The sequence below is a fragment of the Fukomys damarensis genome, unplaced genomic scaffold, assembly GCF_012274545.1.
Source record: "Fukomys damarensis isolate Sample0158 unplaced genomic scaffold, DMR_v1.0_HiC HiC_scaffold_17, whole genome shotgun sequence".
In the NCBI taxonomy this organism is placed as follows: Eukaryota; Metazoa; Chordata; class Mammalia; order Rodentia; family Bathyergidae; genus Fukomys; species Fukomys damarensis.
In genome coordinates this window covers 61,534,340-61,556,304 of record NW_022900929.1, presented here as the reverse complement: position 1 = coordinate 61,556,304, position 21,965 = coordinate 61,534,340, and the positions used below count along the sequence as shown (strand labels likewise).

At 37.5% G+C, this 21,965-nt stretch overlaps 1 long non-coding RNA gene across 3 annotated transcripts in view; it reads right to left on the bottom strand.

Annotated features, from left to right (window-relative positions):
* The window catches only part of LOC104868033, a 75,341-nt gene extending 53,452 nt beyond the window's left edge, over positions 1–21,889 (bottom strand). Inside the window, exons 1-3 of one of the 3 annotated variants that reach the window (XR_004517721.1) lie at positions 21,441–21,889; positions 4,216–4,339; positions 3,910–4,010 (exon numbers count right to left, since the gene is read on the bottom strand). This is a non-coding gene — a long non-coding RNA (uncharacterized LOC104868033). Of the gene's footprint in view, positions 1–2,768; positions 4,011–4,215; positions 4,340–21,440 lie in introns of those variants that run through there. The other 2 variants (XR_004517720.1, XR_781947.2) reach the window with 2 other exon arrangements.
* Between the last annotated feature and the right edge of the window lie 76 nt (positions 21,890–21,965).

Sequence of the window (21,965 nt, the reverse complement as noted above, 5' to 3'; positions counted from 1 at the left end):
TCTGGTGTGAAAAACTATAATAGTACATAAGATCCTAAAGAGATAATTGACCATGAGAAATAGGAAAAAAGGGGCTAAAGGTGTAGGGAAAGTGGTAAGGGTAGAGGCAGGTGATAAGGGAAAAGAAAAAATATGCGAAAATGGAAATAAAGTGTTTGTAAATGGGGAAGGGAAAAGGGGGTGAAGGGAGGGCAGGGACAAGGGTAAAAAATGAGAACCAAGACCTATAATGTAAAGGTACAAGATCCCAATAATGAATGTAACTGTACTGTATACCTAAAATGTACCAATAAACTCAATGAGATGAAAAATAAATTTAAAAAAAAAAGGCATGGGGATGTAGTTCAGTGAAAAGGCCCTGGGTTCAATCCCCAGTACCACAAAAAAAAAAAAGGTTTACTTATCCCAAAATTATTCCCAGAGAGATCCCAATATTCCCAGTCACTCACATTCCACTGCACAAAATAACTTTTTAAAAATTTCCTATACTACACAAAAGAAAACATTCAGCATACTTTTTCCTTTGTTTAGCTAACAAAACTTTAAGGTACACTAGCTACAAGAAAAAGCTGGCACTTAAAATCTTGTGTAATCTATTCTCAAAGGTGAACAAATAATAGGTTTTTCCTCCCTTTGTTTAGCTACAAATGCTTTAAGGTCTACTAGGTACAAGAGTTGGCACTTAAACTACTTACTCAGAATCTTGTGTAAACTATTCTCAAGAGTGAACAAATAATACTCTGGCAGTTGACAAAATGATAAGCAAAAGGAAAATAAAGAGAGTCTAAGTAATGGTCAGAGTGGGAACAAATGGGAAAAACTGAGAACTTTACAAACTATAGTATTAGCCACCAGCTAAAGATAGCTAAAGATTATCACCATCATAGAGCTAAAGCTTATCAGAAAGAAATCTATTTTCTGCCAAAATCTCCTGAAGACACTAAACACAAATGTTAATATTCATTTTGAAGGAAAGGGATGTAATGAATAAAAAAAGAACACAGAAAAATATGTATTTATCACTGTCTATAAAAAATGAATAACGAATGCTAAGTCTACTACTATACTTTAGTTCCATCATTCTAAAAACTCCCCTATGGTATTGTTTTTTAAATAATTCCCCTACTTCAAATCCCTGGCATCCACTAATTGACCTTTTCTGTAGTTTTGCTCTGCCATTTGGGGGTAATCATTCATTATGTAGCCTTTTCAGTCTAGCGTTTCTAACTTAGCAAAATGCACATAAGATACATACATTTTGTCGTGTTAATAGCTCATTCCTACTTATTACAGAATAACTGTAGTGACATACCACTGTTTATTTATGCATTCACCTACTGAAGAATTTCTTGGTTGCCTTCAATTTTCTATTATTATGAATGAAACTGGTAAAACACAGGTATGAAAACCCATTTTTCAAATCGATTTGATAAATACACAGCAGTACAATTGTTGGGTCATATGATCAGTATATGTTATAAGACACTGCTTAACTGTATTCCAAAGGGATTATGCCATCTGTACTCCCACCAGCAGGTATGACATCACTAGCATTTGTCCTTGGTCCTCATACCTTATGTTAGGGTCTTGGCTCTGAACCCAGAAAAAAAGAAATATAATTATAGTGTACTATTTGATTTTGCATTGTGTAGTCATAGTAACTAGTTAAATGTTTATGTTGGTTTTTAACTTTTCAAATAAATTGAAAGCATGAGTTAATTATCATTATAGAATAATTACCAATGCACTAATAGCAACCATTCATATGATATTTAACATATACCAGATCCTGTTTTAAATGCTTTTCCTCTTAACCCTGAAAAGTCATGTGATACAATTACCATTATCATAGCCATTTTATTACTGAGGAAAATGAGGCATGACATTAAATAAAATGTCTAATATTTAATTAAGTAAAATTTGCACAGTCACATAGCTAGGATATAGTAGAGCTCGGGTCTGAACACAGCCTGGCTCTGATGTTTACATTCTTAACCACAAATTTATAATACCTTCCTTAAATAAAATATAAATATTATAAACTCTGATAAAGTGAATAGATATTTGGCAAACATTAAAAGGCAGAAGGAAGGTAAAAGGTGAAGTAAAGGGTATCTGTAATAATATCCTCACATTATAAAAAGGGAAATAAGAGATACTGGTAAAAGTTAATGGCATATGAAAATTTTTTATCCTGAAAACTGGTAGTCTCCAGACATTTTGTTTTGTTCTGTTCTGTTTTGTTTTGTTTGAGAGAAGGTCTCACTATGTAGTTCAGGCTGGCTTCGAGCTCACAGCAATCTTCCTGCCTTAGCTTCCCAAGTGGTGGGATTACAGGCGAGTACCACTACATCTATCAAGAATGAAATATGAAATAGAGGTTGTCTTACTTTTCTCATTGCTGAGACAAAATACCCAACAGTTCAAGTTAAAAGGGAAAGGTTTATTTAGCTCACAGTTTGTAGATGTTTCAGTCCATAATTAGCTGGCTCCAAGGCAGGGTGGCGTGGCATGACATAGGGGCATTGTGGAGGAAAAACAGTTCATGGCAGGCAGAAGGTAACAAAACAAGCAAGAGAAAACACAAGCCTCTTTCTATCCCTTATACTGTATCCAGGCTACCAGGATAAGGGTGGTGCCAAAACAATCAATGGACTGTTTTAGTAATCACCCACCCTTAATCCTGGAAGTGCACCATGAATCAATCACACACTACATCTAGCCACTTCTGAAAAAGCCCACTTAAGACTGCATGAGGCTTTGGGGGGTACATCTAGACACAAGCCATCACAGAAGTTCAGGCATATTAGATGTGGAAAAAATCAATAGGGGGAACAACAACAACAATATATAACTACATAAAATTTAAAGCAGGAAGTCATGTAGCACAAGAGTAGTTAAGTCAATGGTTATTCTTTATTAATAAATCATGAAACAGTAGTACAAACATTTTAAATAATAGAAACATTCACCAGAAGACAAAAATAGTTAAAATTGGCTTGCAACATTTCAAATAGGCTAGTATAGTATGATAGCTAAAAATATAAGCCCTAGCCGAGCACGGCTGTACATGCCTAGGGAGGCTGAGGCAGGAGGAAACCATGAGTTCAATGTATATATACATGCACACTAGATCATGAGTGTCCCACCTTTTGGCTTGCCTGGGCCACATTAAATAAAGAGGAATTGGCTTGGGCTGCATATAAAATAAGAACACCTTCATAGGCACACACACACATAAACAGGTTAAAATAACACTGTTAATCACTGCATTTTACTCACCACGTCACATGAGTGCATGTAACATCTGATACACACAGGTTTTGACTCTTCTACTATATGTGGTAGGGCATGGGAGGTGGAGCTGGCACTGCACTGAGCACTTCCCTACAAAGCATTTTTTTCAGTCGTTGCCTATGGAGTCTGCCTGGGCACCACAGAATGAATCACAAAATATATCACCAAAACCACCTAATAATGTTAGAAGTTTACATGGGGCAGTCTTACTAGCTGACCAGAGTCACAGGTGTCCTCTGGGTTAGACATATCTGCTCTAGACCAAAACCCATACCCCTAGTCAGTATTAATAGATCTACTTAAGAAAGTCAGGGATGGGAGTTTAGCTCAGTGGCACTGCGCCTTCCTTATAAGCATACAGTCCTGAGTTCAATCCCCCGTACCAAAAAAAAAAGAAAAGAGAGTCATTTGACCTCTCTGTTCCACAATCCTCTTTTCTGAAAACAGCTAATTCATATGTCTGATATGTGGATTACAAGAATTAATATATGTAAAGCATCAGAACTGAGACTGTCATGTTAGCCATCAGGTGTGAGCTATAGGGGAAAACACACACACACACACACACACACACACACACACACACATATTTACACTTCATTTCTGACTTACTTAGCCAAAGATCCAAAATCTCGGGCGTGAAGATGCCCCGCAGAGCAGGAACAGAGCAGCATTGTTTCAGCAGAGCTTTCATCAGCCTCCAGAGTTAGGCACTGTCGGGGAGAGGGTGAGGCAGGGTTTTGCCATATTTGCCAACCTTGATTCTTCTAGCCCACATCTCCCTTGTGCTCGGGGCTTATATCACCATTTTGAAAAGGACAATCATTAACAAGGTGTGCCTTTAATGTGCAGAAATTAAACATCTCAGCTCCTGCACATTCTCAAGCCACATCCAGTGTCACTAAGGCCATAACTTACCAAGGTGGAAAAGCAGAATCAATGCCCGGATATTCCTAAACAGCCTCACTTCCTCCAGCTTTCTAGTGTTTGGAAAGACTGTTTCTCTACAGATTGATTCTCAGTAGAACTGGAGCTCTGATCACTGTGGAAGACAAAGTATTAAAAATCTTAGTCCTTGCCATAAATCTCATTTAGCTTAGCATTAGGGGAAAAGGACACATATAAAAGATGGTAAATATAAAAACACAGATAAGATTAGGAAGAGTGGACTAAAGAAGCAGAATTTGCAAAATGAAACTGAACAACTAGTATTGGAAAAACAGATCTTTGTGGTAGTAAGACAAAGCTGCTTGGACAAGAGTAGAAAGTAGTTGGTTAGAAAGCAAGAAAGATGGCATTCTAAATAAAAGGAATAAAAACTTACCATAGGAAGGGAGTAATGCAAAAGGAGAGCTCATGCAACATAAATATTCCAGTGTGACAGAAGTAGGAAGTATGTATGGAATTACATATAAACAGCCATGGAAACCCTAGAGCTTTTGGAGGCATATACTAAGTAGAAATAAGAAGTAGTAAGGGATTTCCAAAGGTTTATTCTTTTCTATGGAATGATTTGGTCTGTTTTAGATATTATCTGTCTGTTGATCTTTCTAAACTTCAGTCTAGTAGACTCACATGCACCTCAGCAGCCTCGCTCTACTTGGATATCAAGCAGGCATCAGAAACCTTAACATATTCAAAGATGGATTCCTCAAAGTCTCTGCCATACCCGCTCCTCTCAGCGCTACCACCCTCGTGTCAGTTAGTGGCAACTCTACTCTTCCAGCTGCTCAGGCCAAAGATCTTAAATAATCCTTCAATTTGCTTTTTCCCCTCACAACTCAGCAGCAATCAATTAAACATTTCTGTCAGTTCTACTCCAAATATATCCTGGGACAATACTCTCACTACTCCCACTGCTCTCACTGAAGTCTGAGCCACCATCATCTCTCTTGGATTTGTGTCAGAGTTCCTAACCAACCTGCCAGCCTCCTCTCTCCTTTCAATATAGTTGCCAGAGTGATTCTGTTAGCATGTCAATCAGAATGTGTCACTTATATGCTCAAAGCCTCCAATGGCTAACCATCTCATGCAGAATACAACCTAGTTGTGATGAGACACTATTCGATCAGAATTCTCCCTCTATATCCCTCACCCCGTAACACGCATCTGTGCTTCCTACTGCTCTTCTTCCTCCTCGCTCACTCTGCTGCTCCCCAATATTCAGACATGTCAGGCACACTTGTACCTGGAGTCCTATGCACTGGCTTTTCCCTTTATCTAAAACTCTTTTCCCCAGGATACTCACTTTTTGTTTCACATCCTTCAAATTTTTACTCAAATGCCAGCTGTACAGAAAGCCTTCCTGAACACCTTATCCAAATGTCAGTCTCTTACCCTTGGTATCTCTTATCCCACTCCTTCACCAAATTTTCATACTTCACAGTTTTCCCCCACCTAATATGCTATATATGCGTGCTAATTTATGATCCTTCCACTATACTGTGAGCCTGTGATGAGTAGAGTCTTAGTGGTTTTTGAAATACCCTAGAATATAAGCCAGAAGTTTTTACATCCTTAATGTGTAACAGAGTCCTTGGCACATCATAAGTACTCAATAAATTTTTGTTTAATGAATGGAAGGACCTGGAAATTCTGTACAAAATACATTAGAAAGAAAAGACATTCTAGGCCAGGGATTTAGCTCAGTGGTTCCACTACCTGCCTTACAAGTGCAAGGTCCTGAGTTCAAATTCCGGTGCCAAAAAGAAAAGACATTCTACTCAGAATACCATATTCTCAAAAACCTTTGTTGAGTACCAACTATGATGCAAGGTTTCATAGGGGTATAAAGACAAAAAGGGAAATGGTCAGGAGAGATTCAATGAACTATAATCTAAAGAAATATTTATAACATTTGTGTTAGAATTGTGAAGAAAGAGTTCTAAGTACTTGAGAAAAAGTTCTATTGATTGGAGAATATTGCAGCAGCCTAGGCATCAAATAATCAGGCCAGTTATGATTTAAATCTAAAATATCTCCCAAATGTCTCAGGTGTTCAGAATTTGGGCTAAATTCATTAGTGGATTAATCCATTTGTATTAGTCAGCTTTGCCATTACTGAGACACAACACTCAATACCCACAACTTATAGGAGGAGAAGTTTGATTTGAATCAGTTTCAGACCATGGTCAGCTGGCTCTAAGGCGGAAGAAACATCCTAGTGAAGGGGGTGTGGGGCAAAGCTGCTTACTTCGTGACAGGTGGGTGAATAGTGCCAGAGAAGAATGAGAGAGGAACCATGTACCTCAAGACTACACCTCCATGACCCACCCAAACACACCCAGAAGTTCGCTTTACTAATTTGCTAGATGTTTCTTAACCTAAAGAAGTTGACAGACCAGGATTAATCATCCAAATCCACCCCTTGTAAAATTCATACCCAAATACATGCTCTAAATCATACTTAATCTCTGAATAAAGACATAGCAAGTTCATAACTCCATACAACCTAATGCAGCTAGCCGAGCCCCATGAACCACAGCTGCAGCAGCCTCTGGGTGACTAGATGGCTGAGTAGAGTGAAATGAATACTGGGGAACCAATTTCCTAGGAGGCCCTTCTCAGGAAGTTATCCCAGGCACACTTTTCTCAAAATAAAAAGTTTATACTTTTATACCCTTGAGCCTCCGATGAATAGGATCATGCTGATTTTTGAAATATTGTGAAGTCATCTTTCTTCGTGTCCCTGTACAAAGTACTTGCTTTCTTTTTAATGGTGCTAATCTTGCTAGCAGTCATACTACCTTTGGCCCTAGCTTTACTCATGGTTCCTTCTGGGTCAAAGTCTTAATTTTTTAAAATTTTCTGCTCTTCCTTTTGCTTTCTATTCCCATTATAAATCTGACTAAACATGGCCAGTTAGCATCACAGCCTCAGTGTTGGGCTGTCTTCAAATTTCCTCCACCAGATTAATTAGTCCACTGCCCTTTCAGTCTCTGTCAACATCTCAGGACATGGGAAAATTGTAGACAACTCTTCTGTCAGAGTGGAACACACATGGCTTGTAGTCCAATTGCCAATGGTGTCCTTATTCCCAATTGAAGCTTCCCGAGCCTTACTTTTACTATCTGCATTCCTAGCAGCATTCTGGTCTTCTGAATTCAACCATAATCAACCATTAGGCTCTGCTTATTATATACTAAAGCTTCTCTAGCCTGCATCTCCAAACCTTCCCACAAACCAGTTCCAAGTGCTTCTAAACCACATGGTCAAGTACAGTCATATCAACAACCCTACCCCTGGTACCAATTTTCTGTGTTAGTCAACTTTTCTTTTACTGAGACACAATATCCAACACCTATAGCTTAAATGAAGAATGATTTACCTCAGTTTCAGTCCATAGTGAGCTGGCTCCAAAGCAGAAAGATCATGGCAGAAAAGCATGCTGGAACAAAGATATTTAGTTCATGGTAGCCAGGAAGAAGAGCAGGGAAACAGTGCCAGAAAGAAATGGAGAAAGAACCATATATACTACTCAAGACTACACCTCTATGACCCACCCAGACACACCCAGGAGTATGCTTTATTAATCTGCTAGTCACTTTTAATCCAATAAAGTTGACATATCAACATCCACCCCATTGACAGATTCATAATTTTATGGCATTAGTGGAGACAATAGAAACCTAGGAGATGAAATATAGTAGTTCAAGCCTGTGCGCCATGAGGTCATGATCTTGGTGATGCTATCTAATTCCTGACTCCTTCCTCTCTGGGTCTTCCCTTTTTTTATTTCCTGGCTCCCATGAGGCAAGCAGCTTTTCTCCACCATTCCCTTCTCCTCTGCCTCACCACTGGCCCAGAAATAATGGAGTCAGCCATTCTTGGATTGAAATCTCTAAAATATGAGCCAAAATTAATCTTCTCTCTTTAAAGATGTTTCTCTCAAGTATTTTTGCCACAGAATGGAAAGCTAATACAGGGCCCTACATTGGATGCATTACAGAAAATAAGAAAAGATGTTAGCCACTAGGTTGGTACTTTTAGGGGTAATTACCTATGCTTGAAAGAAACTTTTGAGTAACTGCTAAATTCCTTCAAATTGTTTGTTATTGTTTCAGATAAAGCCCTTCAGAAAAAACTGTAGCCAACCTACTTAAATCAGTTAAGGTTGCCCAGCCCCTCTTCTAGGTGACATAGAATACATTTTATTATAGTCTAATTATAACACTAAATTCTCCACTTACAAAATTCACTTTTGATCATATAAGAAACACGATCTCCAACTGAGCACACTCATTAAGGTGCCTATCTCTACCTGTAATGACATCTTTTCAATATGAACATGCACGAGTTTCCCCATGCTCTTTGTTCAAGAAGTACTGCTTTGAAAATTACACCTAGTGCTCTCCTTATTTGCTGCAAGAAATAGACCTTTCTTTAGTCTTTTACCTCCTAATTGTGCTTATCAGTTTTGCCTTAGCCAACAAGGAGACTGTTACAAAGGGACAGATGATAATGCACAATGTGTGAAACTTTGGTAATGACAAATATATGCCATTTTCAAAAAGTGAGGAGGATTTAAGTATGTAGCTCAGTGGTACAGTGACATGGCCTGGGTTCAACTCCTAGCACCAATAAATAAATAAGGAGCAGACTTAAAAGTGGATGGAAGCAGCAAGAAAATATATGAAAAAATGTTCCACATCACTGGTCATTCGAGAGATGCAGATGAAAACAACACTGAGATTCCACCTCACCCCACAAAGAATGGCTGCTATCAAGAAATCACACAATAACAAATGTTGGCAGGGTTGTGGGGAGAAAGGAACCCTCCTCCATTGTTGGTGGGAGTGCAGACTAGTGCAACCACTATGGAAATCAATATGGAGATGCCTCAAAGAGCTTGGACTGGAGGTTCCATTTGACCCAGCCATCCCTCTGTCGGGTATCTTTCCAAGAGAACTAAAAGAATCATATCACAGAGAAGTATGTGCACCCATGTTTATAGCGGCACAGTTTGTAATAGCTAAATCTTGGAAACAGCCTATTTGCCCATCCGTTGGAAACTGGATAAAGAAGTTGTGGTTTTTCTATAAAATGGAATATTACTCAGCCATAAAGAGCCAGAGAATAGATTCATTCATAGGAAAATGGATACATATTGAAGATATACTCCTAAGTGAAATAAATAAGTCCCACATGTGTAAATACCAAATAGTTTCCCTGGTGTGAATATTCTGCAACAATGCATAAGATTCTAATAAGATTACTGACATTTAGAAATGGGAGGAAAGGAGCTAAAGGTGTAGGGAAGGTGTGATACATAGGGGAAGAACAAAAAGGGAAAAGAAAAAAATGTGAGAGAATGAAAAGATGAAAATAAAGTGTTTGTAGATGGGGAGGGGAGGAGGGGGTGAAGGGAGGGCAGAGGTAAGGGGAAAAAAATGAGAATCAAGACTTGCCATGTAAAGATACATGATCCCAACAATGAATGTAACTGTACTGTATCCCTAAATGTACCAATAAACTCAATTAAAAAAAAAAAGAGATAAAAAGAAAAAAAAAAGTGGATGGAAAAATGATGAGTCCAACAATAAATATGTTTTGTTTGAGGTATGAACAGACCATATATGAAAAAACTACAGGTCACAGTTCTAGGTTCAGAATTTGATTCAAAGTCAAGAATTACAAACCAGGAGGACTTTTTTTCCCCATAGATATGTGAAAAGATTTTTTTTTTTTTTTTTTTTTTTTAAAAGGGAGGACCTTGAACTTGCAAGGCAGGCAGCAGAATCACTGAGCTAAATCCCCAGCCTGAAAGGTGAGATGCCTAAGCAAAAGGCTAATGGAGAAAAACATGAAATAAATGAATGTACTGGTCAGGGGAAGAAAGTGATGCAAACAAACATGACAAAGACAAAGAAGTTAGGGAGGAAAAAATCCAATCAAGACATTTCCAAATATATCTAGCTATAAAAATTTCATCAAGGTTAAAAAAATAACCAAGCTACCATCCACTTTCATATTTAATAATTTTGAAAATAAGTTCATTTAGGTACTGAAAATGTCAGAAAAAAATGAAAGCAATATTTCAGTTCAATCTTTATTTAAAATTATGATGCTGAAATAGATATTTCCTTGTAACCTCTGAAACAAAAATACAGCTTTTGTACTATTGCACGTTTAATTGGAATTTGGAAGAAAGATAAAGAATATGATACAACAAGACTATCACCAAGGAAACTAAGATCATGGAAAATTGTGCAACCTTCTTTATTAATGTAATACAACACCGTTCAGCATCTGGGCCAGTTCCATAATATAAAAAATATTGAAAAAATAAGTCTTTTATAATAGTAACAAATAGGGCAAGAAAATACAGAAATAGATAAATTTAAAATGATTAGTTCAAAAAATGGAGACAAAGTCTTTTCAAATAGGGAAGGGTGAAGGCAGTGAAGAGAGGGCAGAGGCATGGGAAAAAATAAAAACCAAGATATATCATGTAAAGGTACAAGGTCCCAATGATGAATATAACTGTATTGTTTGCCTTAAATGTACCGATAAACTTAATGAGAAAAAAAATAAAATAATTCAGAGAGAGGAAAAGGGGAGTTATTGTTTAATAAGTACAGACAAGAAAGTTCTTCAGAAGGAGATGGTAATGTGACTACACTGAATGCCACTGAATTGTATACTTACATAGTTAAAATGGTAACTTTTAAATGTTATTTCTATTTTACCATAATAATACAATAGCTAGTGCAATTCACATTTTATACTATAAGCAAAATGCTAATAATTCTGTAGAAACATAATTCATATTAGTTTCTTAAAGTCTCAGGTCTCTCTGAATTCATGACTAGATTCAACAGTGTGGAGGAAAGGCACTGAAACTGAAACAGGAGAAGATAACAGATTTTTTCATTTAAATAATTGTCAATTATTCTTCTTTAATTTATGTTATCTTTTTTTTTTAATGTGGTACCAGGGATAGAACTCAGGACCTTGCACTTGCAAGGCAGGCAGCAGAACCACTGAGCCAAATCCCCGGCCTTTAATTTATATTTATCTTAATTTAGTTTCACATTAAATCTAGAATAAATTTAGCAATGATGTATTAATAAACTAATCATCTAATTTTTAAGGACTACCTTTTTTAAAATGCTTCAAATTCAAACATGAAAAATTTTAAATATACTATTACTAATCTTGAAGAAAACTATTCATAAACATGGGAAATGAAAAGTCTTTATCATGCCATAGCTCAAGTGATAACAAAGTAAGCAGGGAATGCTCATGTTATCTGATACTGGGTTAGTTCTCCATTGACTTGATTTGTGACTCTGGCTGGACATTTTTTTGTCCTGGTCACTATAGAACATACTAACACCTCCATTTGTGGTCCAAACCTTGTCCTTCCAGCCCCAAATGACCCAGTACGCTAAAGTCAGCCAAATCCTATTCCTCTTTCAAGTATACCTCTCTTTATTATGAAATCTTCCTCTACTAGTCCAAAACATATTGATCACTTGATTGCTAAATTCTAATATCCCTTATAGTGTCAATGAGTGCTTATCCATCTGTGGGGAGTTGAAATTTTAAAGTGTTTCTAATTCATTGTGGACTATCACTTTTATAAAAGAAATTAAAATTATTACCAGAACCTTTTAAAATCACACAAAATAGAAGCCACATTTGAAAAGTGACATATTACAACAGACATAAAAGTACTCTGAATTGTTATAAAAGTTTCTAAAGCTTATTATCAGTTTCTTTACTAATAGTCCAGAAAAAAAATAGTTCACAGACAAGCATCAGTCTGCAAATAATACTTTCAGCAGCACTAAGTAACTCAGGGCTTGCTTCAGGCAAAAGGAAATCAGTATGTACACAGCACAAACTCTTCACTATTCAAGTCACTGTAGGGAATTCAAACAGGTATGTAGCACGGGCTTTTCCTTCAGAAAATCTATGCATTTTTGAAGAAACACCAACAAATGTGAAACCAAAATAAATAATACAGGTAAATAAGCTTTCTTGGTGATGACAGAAAAGATCATAGAAATCTGGAGTAGTCAAGAGGGTCCACTAGAAAAAAATGAAATATGAGTTCAATATTTATTTTCCATTGAGTTTTCAATATTTATTTTTAAATAGGACTCAGATCTGGAAAGGATGGCAACTCTGAAGTATAGAGATCACAGGTACAGAGCCACAGAGGTGAGAAAGAACACAACTTGTGTATAACACAGTAAGAGGCAAATATTGATAGGGTATGGAAAGGAAAGAAGAGTTTACAAAGGAAAACACAACCTAAGGAAAAATCATCCAGATTTTTTAACTAAAGAAGTCCATGAAAGAATAAAACAGTAGTGCCATTAAAGTTGCAAAATGTGAAGTCTTGAGTTTCTAGAATTATATGTTAAGCCTTTTTACATTTCATCCAGAACCCAGAGAAGTGCTCTGCCTACAGAGAGAAAATTCATCTTGTGTAAACAGCATGTATTTTTAAAAATTAAAATTATTTTAGAGGTACTAATCAAAGATATTTTATATTCACCTAACCCCTGAGGCTTAAAATAAAAAACAATGTATAGCGACTTAATATATATATATAAGAATGAGAAGAACTCAGCTAGAAAAGAGGTGATTATCTGAACAGAACCCCAGTGGCACAAAAATAATACTGAGAATCAATAAATGGGATCATATCAAATTAAAAAGCTTCTTCACAGCAAAGGAAACAAACAACAGAGTGAAAAAACAATCTACAGAATGGGGAGAAACTTTTGTGAGATATTCCTCAGAAAACTAATATCTATAATACATAAAGAACTCAAAAAAAATTAGACCCTCCCCCAAATAAAAAGCCCAATCAGAAAATGAGCTAATGAAATGCATAAATACCTCACAGAAGAAATACACATGGCCCATAAATACATTTAATAATGTTCAGGGGCCAGGGATTTAGCTCAGCGGTTTGGTGGCCTGCCTTGCAAACGCAAGGACCCGAGTTCAATCCCCGGCACCAAAAAAAAAAAATGTTCAACATTGCTGGCCATTACAGAAATGCAAATTAAAACAACACTGAAATATTATCTTACTCCAGAAAGAATGGCTATCATCAAGAAATCAAATAATAACAAATGAAGGTGAGATTGCAGGGAAAAAGAAAACTTCTACCTTGTTGGTGGAAAGATAAAACTAGTACAATCACCATGGAAATTCATCAAAAGTTAAAATAAAAATTCCATTTGACCCAGCTAATCCCATTCTAGGTATTTTCCCAATAGAGTTAAAGTATCATATTATAGTGATACATGCACACCCAATGTTTATAGCAGCACAATTTAGACTAGCTAAATCCTGGAAACAGCCTAGATGCCCATCAACAGAAGAATGGATAAAGAAAATGCGGTATTTATACACAATGGAGTATGATTCTGCCAATAAAGATAAACTTGAAGCATTCATAGGTAAATGGATGCACATGGAGACTATAATAGTAAGTTAAATAAATAGACACAAGTTTAAGTATCATATGGTTTCTCTTATGAGAAACCCAAAATATAAATGAAGAGCAAAATAAAAGATAGATAATAGGAAGTAGGGAGATCTTTTTCAAATAAGAAGGGAAACCAGAAATGAAGGGAGGGCCAAGGGAGGGAAGGGAAAAGGAATGACAAAAGAATTGAAAAAAAAAATGGAAAAAGAGCTTCAAGGATTATATGTTAAACCTTTTTAAATTTACTCCAGGACCCAGAGAAGTGCTCTCCCTACAGAGAAAATTTATCTTGTTCAAACAGAAGTATTTTTAAAAATTAATATTCTTTTAGAGGTACTAATCAAAGGTACTTTATATTCATTTTACCTAACCCCTGAGGCTTAAAATAAAAAACAATGAATAGAGATTTTTTTTAATCTATATAACAATGAAAATGCAAAAAGGACCAAGACTTGAGGGTAACAGTATGATGGGAAGGGAAAAGGATGAAGAATTAAGGTATGTTATATACATGCACAACCTTGCCACAATAAATGTAGTCGTTATGTACTGCAATCATTTAATAATAAAAACTGAAAAAAAGAAAGAAATCCTGTGAAAAAAGGGGGGGATTATCATTGGCCATCAAAAGATTTCAAAAATTTCTTCACGACAAAAAGTAGACAGGAACATACTGACAATATAAGCAGTACATAACCAAAGGAGGAAGTTGTGACTGAGATAAAAGCTGATTTGTCTACTAGACCCAGAACAGTGATGGTTTAGAGATGATTGCCCAAACCACTACCCAAAACCCACTTATTTATCACCAATACTGCAATTAAACCTATACACTTAAGTTTTACTTCAGAAAAAACGACACATTTTAAAAAAGAAAAAACTCATAAACATCTTTCGTCTTAAAAGAAAAACAACACGTGTGCCACAGGTTTGCCACTATTGCACTCGAGAGATGTTAGGGTAGGAAATATTTGAAGAACTATTCCTAAGGGAAATGAGGAAAAGGGTGAAAAGGAAGGCTAAGAACAGAACAGATTAAATATCTTCATACAGAAAGACAACACCAATCAAATATTCTACCTTCTTCTATCTCCAGCCACAGGAATACATGGAGTCCACTAGTGACTGGTTATCAAAAATAATAATAAAAGGAGAACCCTTTATGGCAAAGATGACTGACCGTCAGCCAAAATTCAACCCTGCTGTAGCACAGAGTTGTTCCTAATAAGTAACTCCCTAGTCAAAACCTTAACTTCTTTGTCACTCTTATAAACTAGGCAGGATTGATCACATGTCTAGTTTTAGCCAATGGAATGCAAGTAGCAGTGATGTGTGATTTCTTTGCCAAAGCAATTAAGTGCCTTCTCTACTCTCTTCCCCTTCTCCCGTCAAAAGACAGAGAATCAAAACGCAATTTAAGAACACAGAACCAGAAGTCAGAAAAAAAATTTTGGATCACTATATCATCACATGAAGGGAAAACTACTTGCTGAGAAAACACTTTTGGACTTTAAAAGGAGTTTTTAAAAAGTACTTCTCTTCAGTCATTGAAATTTTCAGACTCATTTGTTATAGCAACTAACAGCTTCATTAATTAGAATTTTACTCTTTAAAGGAAAAAGAGAGGGAAGGAAAACACACACACATACCAGAAAAGTTAACTTTATACTGTGGTTTTACTGATGACAAATAAACCTTCCTTTGTGCCATCTGGGAGACTGGAAGTCTAAGTCAGCTTCCTCTCCACCCACACAAAGAGAAAGCCTGAAAAGCCCCATCCATGACTGCATGAAGCTCTGAGGGGACATCTAGACATAAGCCATAAACCTGGTTGAGAAAAACAGAGACTATGTTATCCTAAGACGTCCTAAGAGGTTCTTGTACGATTTGATGCATGCATATGGATGTCCTTTTAAAACTCCAAGTTCTATCTGGAAAAAAGAAAATCATTTCATTCCTTATACTAGTTAAAGTAAGCAACCAAAGGAACCCAGTGAAAATTACATGAAGACTGTCTCCCTCTGGTATTAGTCCTATAAGCCCATTGTAGGATACTGTCTATAATGTAAATTGTATAAATCCAGCCAAGAACATTAAAATTAGTGAGTTACTGAATTCTAACTAGAAGTCAAGGAATCTTATTGCATGAAGCAACCGCTATGGGTTTTTAATGTATTGTTAACAACAAAAGGACCCCTTATAAATATCTATCCTCCTGAATAAAAGGCAAAAAAAAAAAAACAGTAATGCTTTAAAATAGTAAAATCCCTTTGTAAATTTTTTTCCTTAAACTCTGAAAGGAATGGATGAAAAATAACCCTGATCTAAAAAAATGAAATGAAGTGTTTGTAAAGGGGGAGGTTAGGAGGGGTGAAGGGAGGGCAGGGACAAGGGGAAAAAATGAGAACCAAGACCTGTCATGTAAAGGCACAAGATCCCAATAACGAATGTAACTGTACTGTATACCTAAAAAGTACCAATAAACTCAATGAGGGAAAAAAAGAAAAAAAAATAATCCTGATAATGACTTTAAAATGACAAGATAAGCTAGCAGGCCTACGTAGAGAAACAAAAAGTGGCCCTTGCACACAGGTTTGAGAACTCTAATAAGGAATTTGTAATCTTGTGTCCTGAAGACTAAATCTGATTTTGTTGTGACCACAGAATACTTTCAAACTGAATGAACTGGCCAAAAGTTTGCCTTTTTTTTAAATTAGGATTTTTATTTCTCCTAAAGAAATCGGAAATGTAGAAACAAAGTTCATGTTCCCACTTGAGAAAAGCATCATTCTCTGGTAAACTACAGTGTTCCTCACACCCTACCACATCCCACAGGGCCCAGTTCTCCAGGGCCCAGGGCCTCCTGCCTGACTCCTTTGGGCTATTAATATAGCCCTTGCAATTCACCAAGTTGTGAGCAGTTAGCTAGGGTCAGTTCTGATGCCTGTAACAGCCATTTGCTACATCTAGATCTAAACAACAAAGACCCAGTCCTTTGTCTTGCAGTTTACCAAAGCAGATTCCCCTACCCAAAGACAAGTTCCCTTCAATCCTTTATTTCTTTTTCCTTTAATATAATCCCACTGATATAGGGATGATACAGGAGATAAAACAGGATCCCTAAATGATATAAGGGAACTATTAGCATTCCCAACCTGTCAGATGCCTGATATGCCGAGTTTTTGTTCTCTAAAACCAAAGAATGAATTCTAGGAATGGAGGTTAAGAGTAGAAAATGTTTATTGAGAGCATAGCTCCTGAGAGGAAGGGCAGGTCCTAAATGAGTAGCAGGGACCCCGCTTTTCAGAGTAAGTTTTATAAAGCACAACCACGTGGGTACATGGGTTAAAGCTATGAACAACCAATAAGGCTCCAAGTATAGTCTCTTAGGTAATAATGATCCAATGGGGGAACAAGTCACATAACAAGTGTACAAAGAAAGAACAAAGACTTTTTCTATGAAATGATGAGTCCAGAGATCTAGTTACCCATCAGGGTGACTGATGTCTAGCTAGACTTCATTAGGCCTGGTGTTACTACTTATCTTGTCCTTTGGGTAAGTATGCAGGCCTGGTCGTTTCTGACCTCTAACAGATGTATCTCTGGCCACGGTTATAATGTGTTTTCATCTTTTGCAATGACTCTCTGGAGGGCTTAGCCCTATCTAACTGTCTAGAATACTTGCTTAACATAGCTGCCTATAATACTACTAGGAACCACTCCAATCCATCCAAAAAGGATGGAGAGAGAGGAGTCAGCTTCCCAGATCTGTGCCTCCAGATAAATTTATGGATCCATGCCATGAGATAATTGGAAGGGGGTTATGTTGCCTCTGCCGGCCAGCTGCAGCTGAAACCTAGGACTTCCTTAGGAACAAAAAAAAAAAAAACACTTTTCCTTAGAAATGTTTGAATTCACACAGTTCTCGTCAGCCCTAAGCATCATTTCAGGATGTAGCTAAAATAAAATCTGTCAGTTTTTTGTTATAAAATTGCAAGTGATTCTGCTTAATAAAATTTATATTTAGCCCAAAACAAGTTGCCAAACAAGAAATAATGGAGAGGAAGCTATGGAAAAAATATATTTAATATCCTAATTACCTAACTGAGAAAAGAACTTAGCATGTTTTTAAAAAAAACTAATGAGAATATTATATGCTAACTTCTCTTCCAGAAAAGAATACATTAAAAAGAATTGTAAATGCATTAACAAGAATATAGCTCTATAGTAAAAGTATCATAAACATACCAAGAAAAACAGAACAAACTATTGACTATCAACAGTCAGGCATAGCAAAACACAAAACATATATTTACATTGATGTTCCTATTCACCACTTGTTACCTGGGTTTCAAATCCAAATAAGCATGGTGGTTGCTATAGTGACAACAAGCCACTTTTGGAACCTAGAACTTAGTAGTACTAGGTACCTACGAGCTTCATAACACTGGTACTTCCTCCTACACTCTGAATCACAGCTCAGACTATATAATTTCATAAAAGGTAATTTCATTCTGTCCTTTGCAAGTCAACCTTTGTTATTTTAGCAGGAGATGTAAATGTCAAAAGTAATCTAATTCACCCACCATGCTAAATATAATCAATAATCATTTAACTAATATTAAATATCTTGTTTTGATAAAATAGACAAATTTCGTTGTCACCATTGGAATTAGCCTTTTTATTAATGTAACTGGGAGAACATATTAATGTCTTCACTCATTTCAATAGTATTCCTACCGTCTTCCATTTAATAAGAAAATAAAACTTCAAACATAACATTGAAAAGCAAAATTTCATTTTAAGGAAGACTGACACATTTTATTTTGTTATAAACTACTCCAAAAAATTAAAGGCTAATTAGGCCTAAAAAGGTAGCTTGGTAATTGACAAATGCTATGTTGTAGATGAAATGCAGAAACATGCTAAGAGAAAGGAGACTGCACGAAGAAATTATATTGTATGATTTCATTATTTTGAAATGTCCAGAAAGGGCAAATTAATAGAGACAGAAAGTATGTCAGTAGTTGCCAGGAGGGTACAGCAGGTAGGAGTGAGTCACAAAGAATTTAGCTGTTGGCTGGGGATTTAGCTCAGTGGTGCCACACTGCCTCACCTGAGTTCAAACCTCAGTACCACAAAAAAAAAAAAAGAAGAGTGTAGCTGTAGAGGGGCATAAGGAATCTTATCAAAGATGAAAATAAAAGAGTTCTAGAAGCAATTTTTAGTGATGGATGCAATTTTTTATAAAATTACTAAAAATGGCCAGATATCACTTTGCAGGCCTCTAATCCCACCTTTCCTGGAGTATGGGGCAGCGGAACTGCAAGTTCAAGGCCACCCTGGACAAAATAGCAAGATCCTATCTCAAAAAATAAAAAGAGCTTGGAATGTATCTGCTCTGTTAGGCGCTCTTGGTTCAATAACCAACACTGCACACAAAGAGAGAGGGGGAGAGGGGGAGAGAGAAGGGTGGGGAAAGGGGAGAAGAGGGAGAGAGACAAAAAGAAAAAGAAAGAAGACAGAAAAAGAAAGTGCTAAAGATGATTCAATTTATATTTGAAATGGGTGAATTTCATGATATGTAAATGTATCTCAATAAAATAGTTGAGGTTTTTTAAGAGCCAGAGAATAGAGATGTAGAGATCCCTGACAAAACTCTGCTTATATGGATAAAAAGATCAATGAGGTTAAGCAACTCGTTTAAAGATCACTTGGCTAGAGCATATCAAAACCAAGAAAGACAAAAAGATTAAAATCTAGCCTCACTCTCCCACATATTCCATTCACAAATACATAATAATATTCAGAAGAGGAAAAGCTGTAAAACTTCATCTGTCCCTCTCTGAAGCCATAAAATTAATTCAGAATGGATAATAAAAGAACTAAGCATTTTTTTCTGCCTTCCCAATAGGAGCTGTACTTCAGGGTAAATAAACGTTCTTAGCTGATGTAAGTTTCTACTCCATAGAAGAATGCAAACTGATATTTATTAATATTATTATTTATTAATAAGAATGCAAAGTAATATTTATATTTAGATGGAAGAACAAGAAATTATCCCTTTAGAACCCCTCATAAAATGATTTGGGCAAGAATTATCAATTACTCTCAAGCCCATTAAGTGAATGGTTGATAGGAGAGCTGGACATTTGTAGGAAACAAAACTAACATTTCACAAACTACGTTAAGAAAGAAAATAAAATTCATTTTTTAAAACTACTGATGATTACTCAGAAAAGATGCTGTAATTCAAGGTAAGTTATTATCTACCACAAAAATCTTAACATCTTTTAACCTTAATCGATCTGTGAACATCCATTTCCATGTTTATAATACAAGGACTAGCAGCATAAGCTCAACACTAACAGAAAAGCAGTCAGAAAATGTGATACTCTGCAGGGCAATTAGCCTGATCCTTTTGGAAAATCAGAATGTAAAAAGTAAATTGCAAAAATGGTGACCATTAAAATTGTTTTAATTAAACTAGATGTGGTGGGACACATATGTAATCCCAGCATTCAGGAGACTGAGGAAGGGAGGATCACTGACAGTTCCAGGACACCACTTTGGGGAGAGGCGATTTGACACAGGATCTCAAAATATCATTCAGGCTGGCCCGCCTCAGCCTCCCGAATGCTGGGATTACAGGAGTGTGCCACCACACCCGGTTAAGTAACTTAAAAAGTCATCTAGGAAAATACAATAAATCTGAATATGGAACGTGAAATAATATTCAAAAAATTGTTAGGTGACGATATTTTTGGTTCCACAGGGATATATTTTTATGCAAGTGCACACTGAAGTATCAAGAATATCTAGATGTCTGTAGCACATCTCAAAACACGTGTTTAAGAAATTAAATTTCAAGCCTCAACTTCCTAGTTCACTGCTGTTACCACTAAATGCTGATTAAATATTAACAAGAAATATTTACTCGTGCTGACAAGGGTTCAGAGAAGGGACCCACTGTATTATACACTGCTTTGTTTGGTTCTGTTTAAACAGTTACGAAGCCGAAGGGAACTCAAGAGTAACATAACACTGTGGCAACCTAGTAGTAGGTGCCAGGTACCAAAGTGCACCGAAGAATCGTGAACGAAGAGCTCTGCCCTTACAGGGCTGAGAACACTAATAGTTACTTTCTCGGTGTTTACAGGAGAACAACACAGCTCCAAAATCCTAGTTAAGGCTTTGAATCAGTAGCCTCCCTAAAATAATCCTCGATTATTACATAAAACCATTTAGTCCTTTCTGACTTCATTGCCTTTTCACCAGGTGACCAGTTAGTCACTTAGCAGGTCGGGTGGAAGTTAAGGGACAATGTTTCCAAGACTCTTCCCCAGTTAGCGTAGCCCAGTAAAGAAAGCCTCTATGACCCTGAGCTTTTTCTAAGGTGTGCCTTCAACTCTTCCCCTGGATGACCAGGAACCTTTCCGTAAACCGGGGGACGCCCCCGGGCTCGTCTGCCGTCCGTTCTCCCCTCTCCACCCAAGAGGTGGCGCCGTCCTCACTCCTTCCCACTGCGGGCCCGCAGACGAAGGGAGGCCGCCTGCAGCCCCTACCGCGCCGGCACGCGCACGCGCACGCGCACCTCCCAAGTTACACCGCGACGATGCCCGCTTCCCCCGCAGGGCGCGCTCTCAGATATCCCTAACCCAGTAGGCAGGTGGGACCCCTGAAAAACAACCTGTGTGCCGGCACTGTGACTCATAGTCCTCAGCCCAGCCACTGAGAGCGGTGTAAAGAGAAGGGTCAAAACAGCTCACATTCCAACACTTCCACGGACCAAGAGCCCAATTCTCCCAATTTAAAGAGATAAGGGAAGCCCAAAGGGGCCGCCGCTCCGCACCGCGCATGCCGCCGTACTACGTGCGTCAGGGGTCACGTGCCGCGTCTGACTTCCCTCCCGACAACAGGGCGCTCCTCTGTTCCGGAAGTCGCGCTGGTCCGCGCTGGGCCCCACCCACTACCGGTGACGTCAAACACAGCGCCTACCACTGCCCAGCCTCCGCCTCCAGGCGCGGGGAGGCTGCTGTTTCCTTTCTCTAAGCCCGGCGGCTTCCGGACCCCTACGCAGGGCAGACTAGGAGTTTGGAGTTACTGGCTGGGTAGGCTCTGGGAGCGCATGAGTAAAGTTTGAAAGGCCAGCGGCTGGCTGGCCGCGAGCCACCCCCGCAGAGGCCTTTCCCCCTCTGCGCAACTTGCGCTCCAC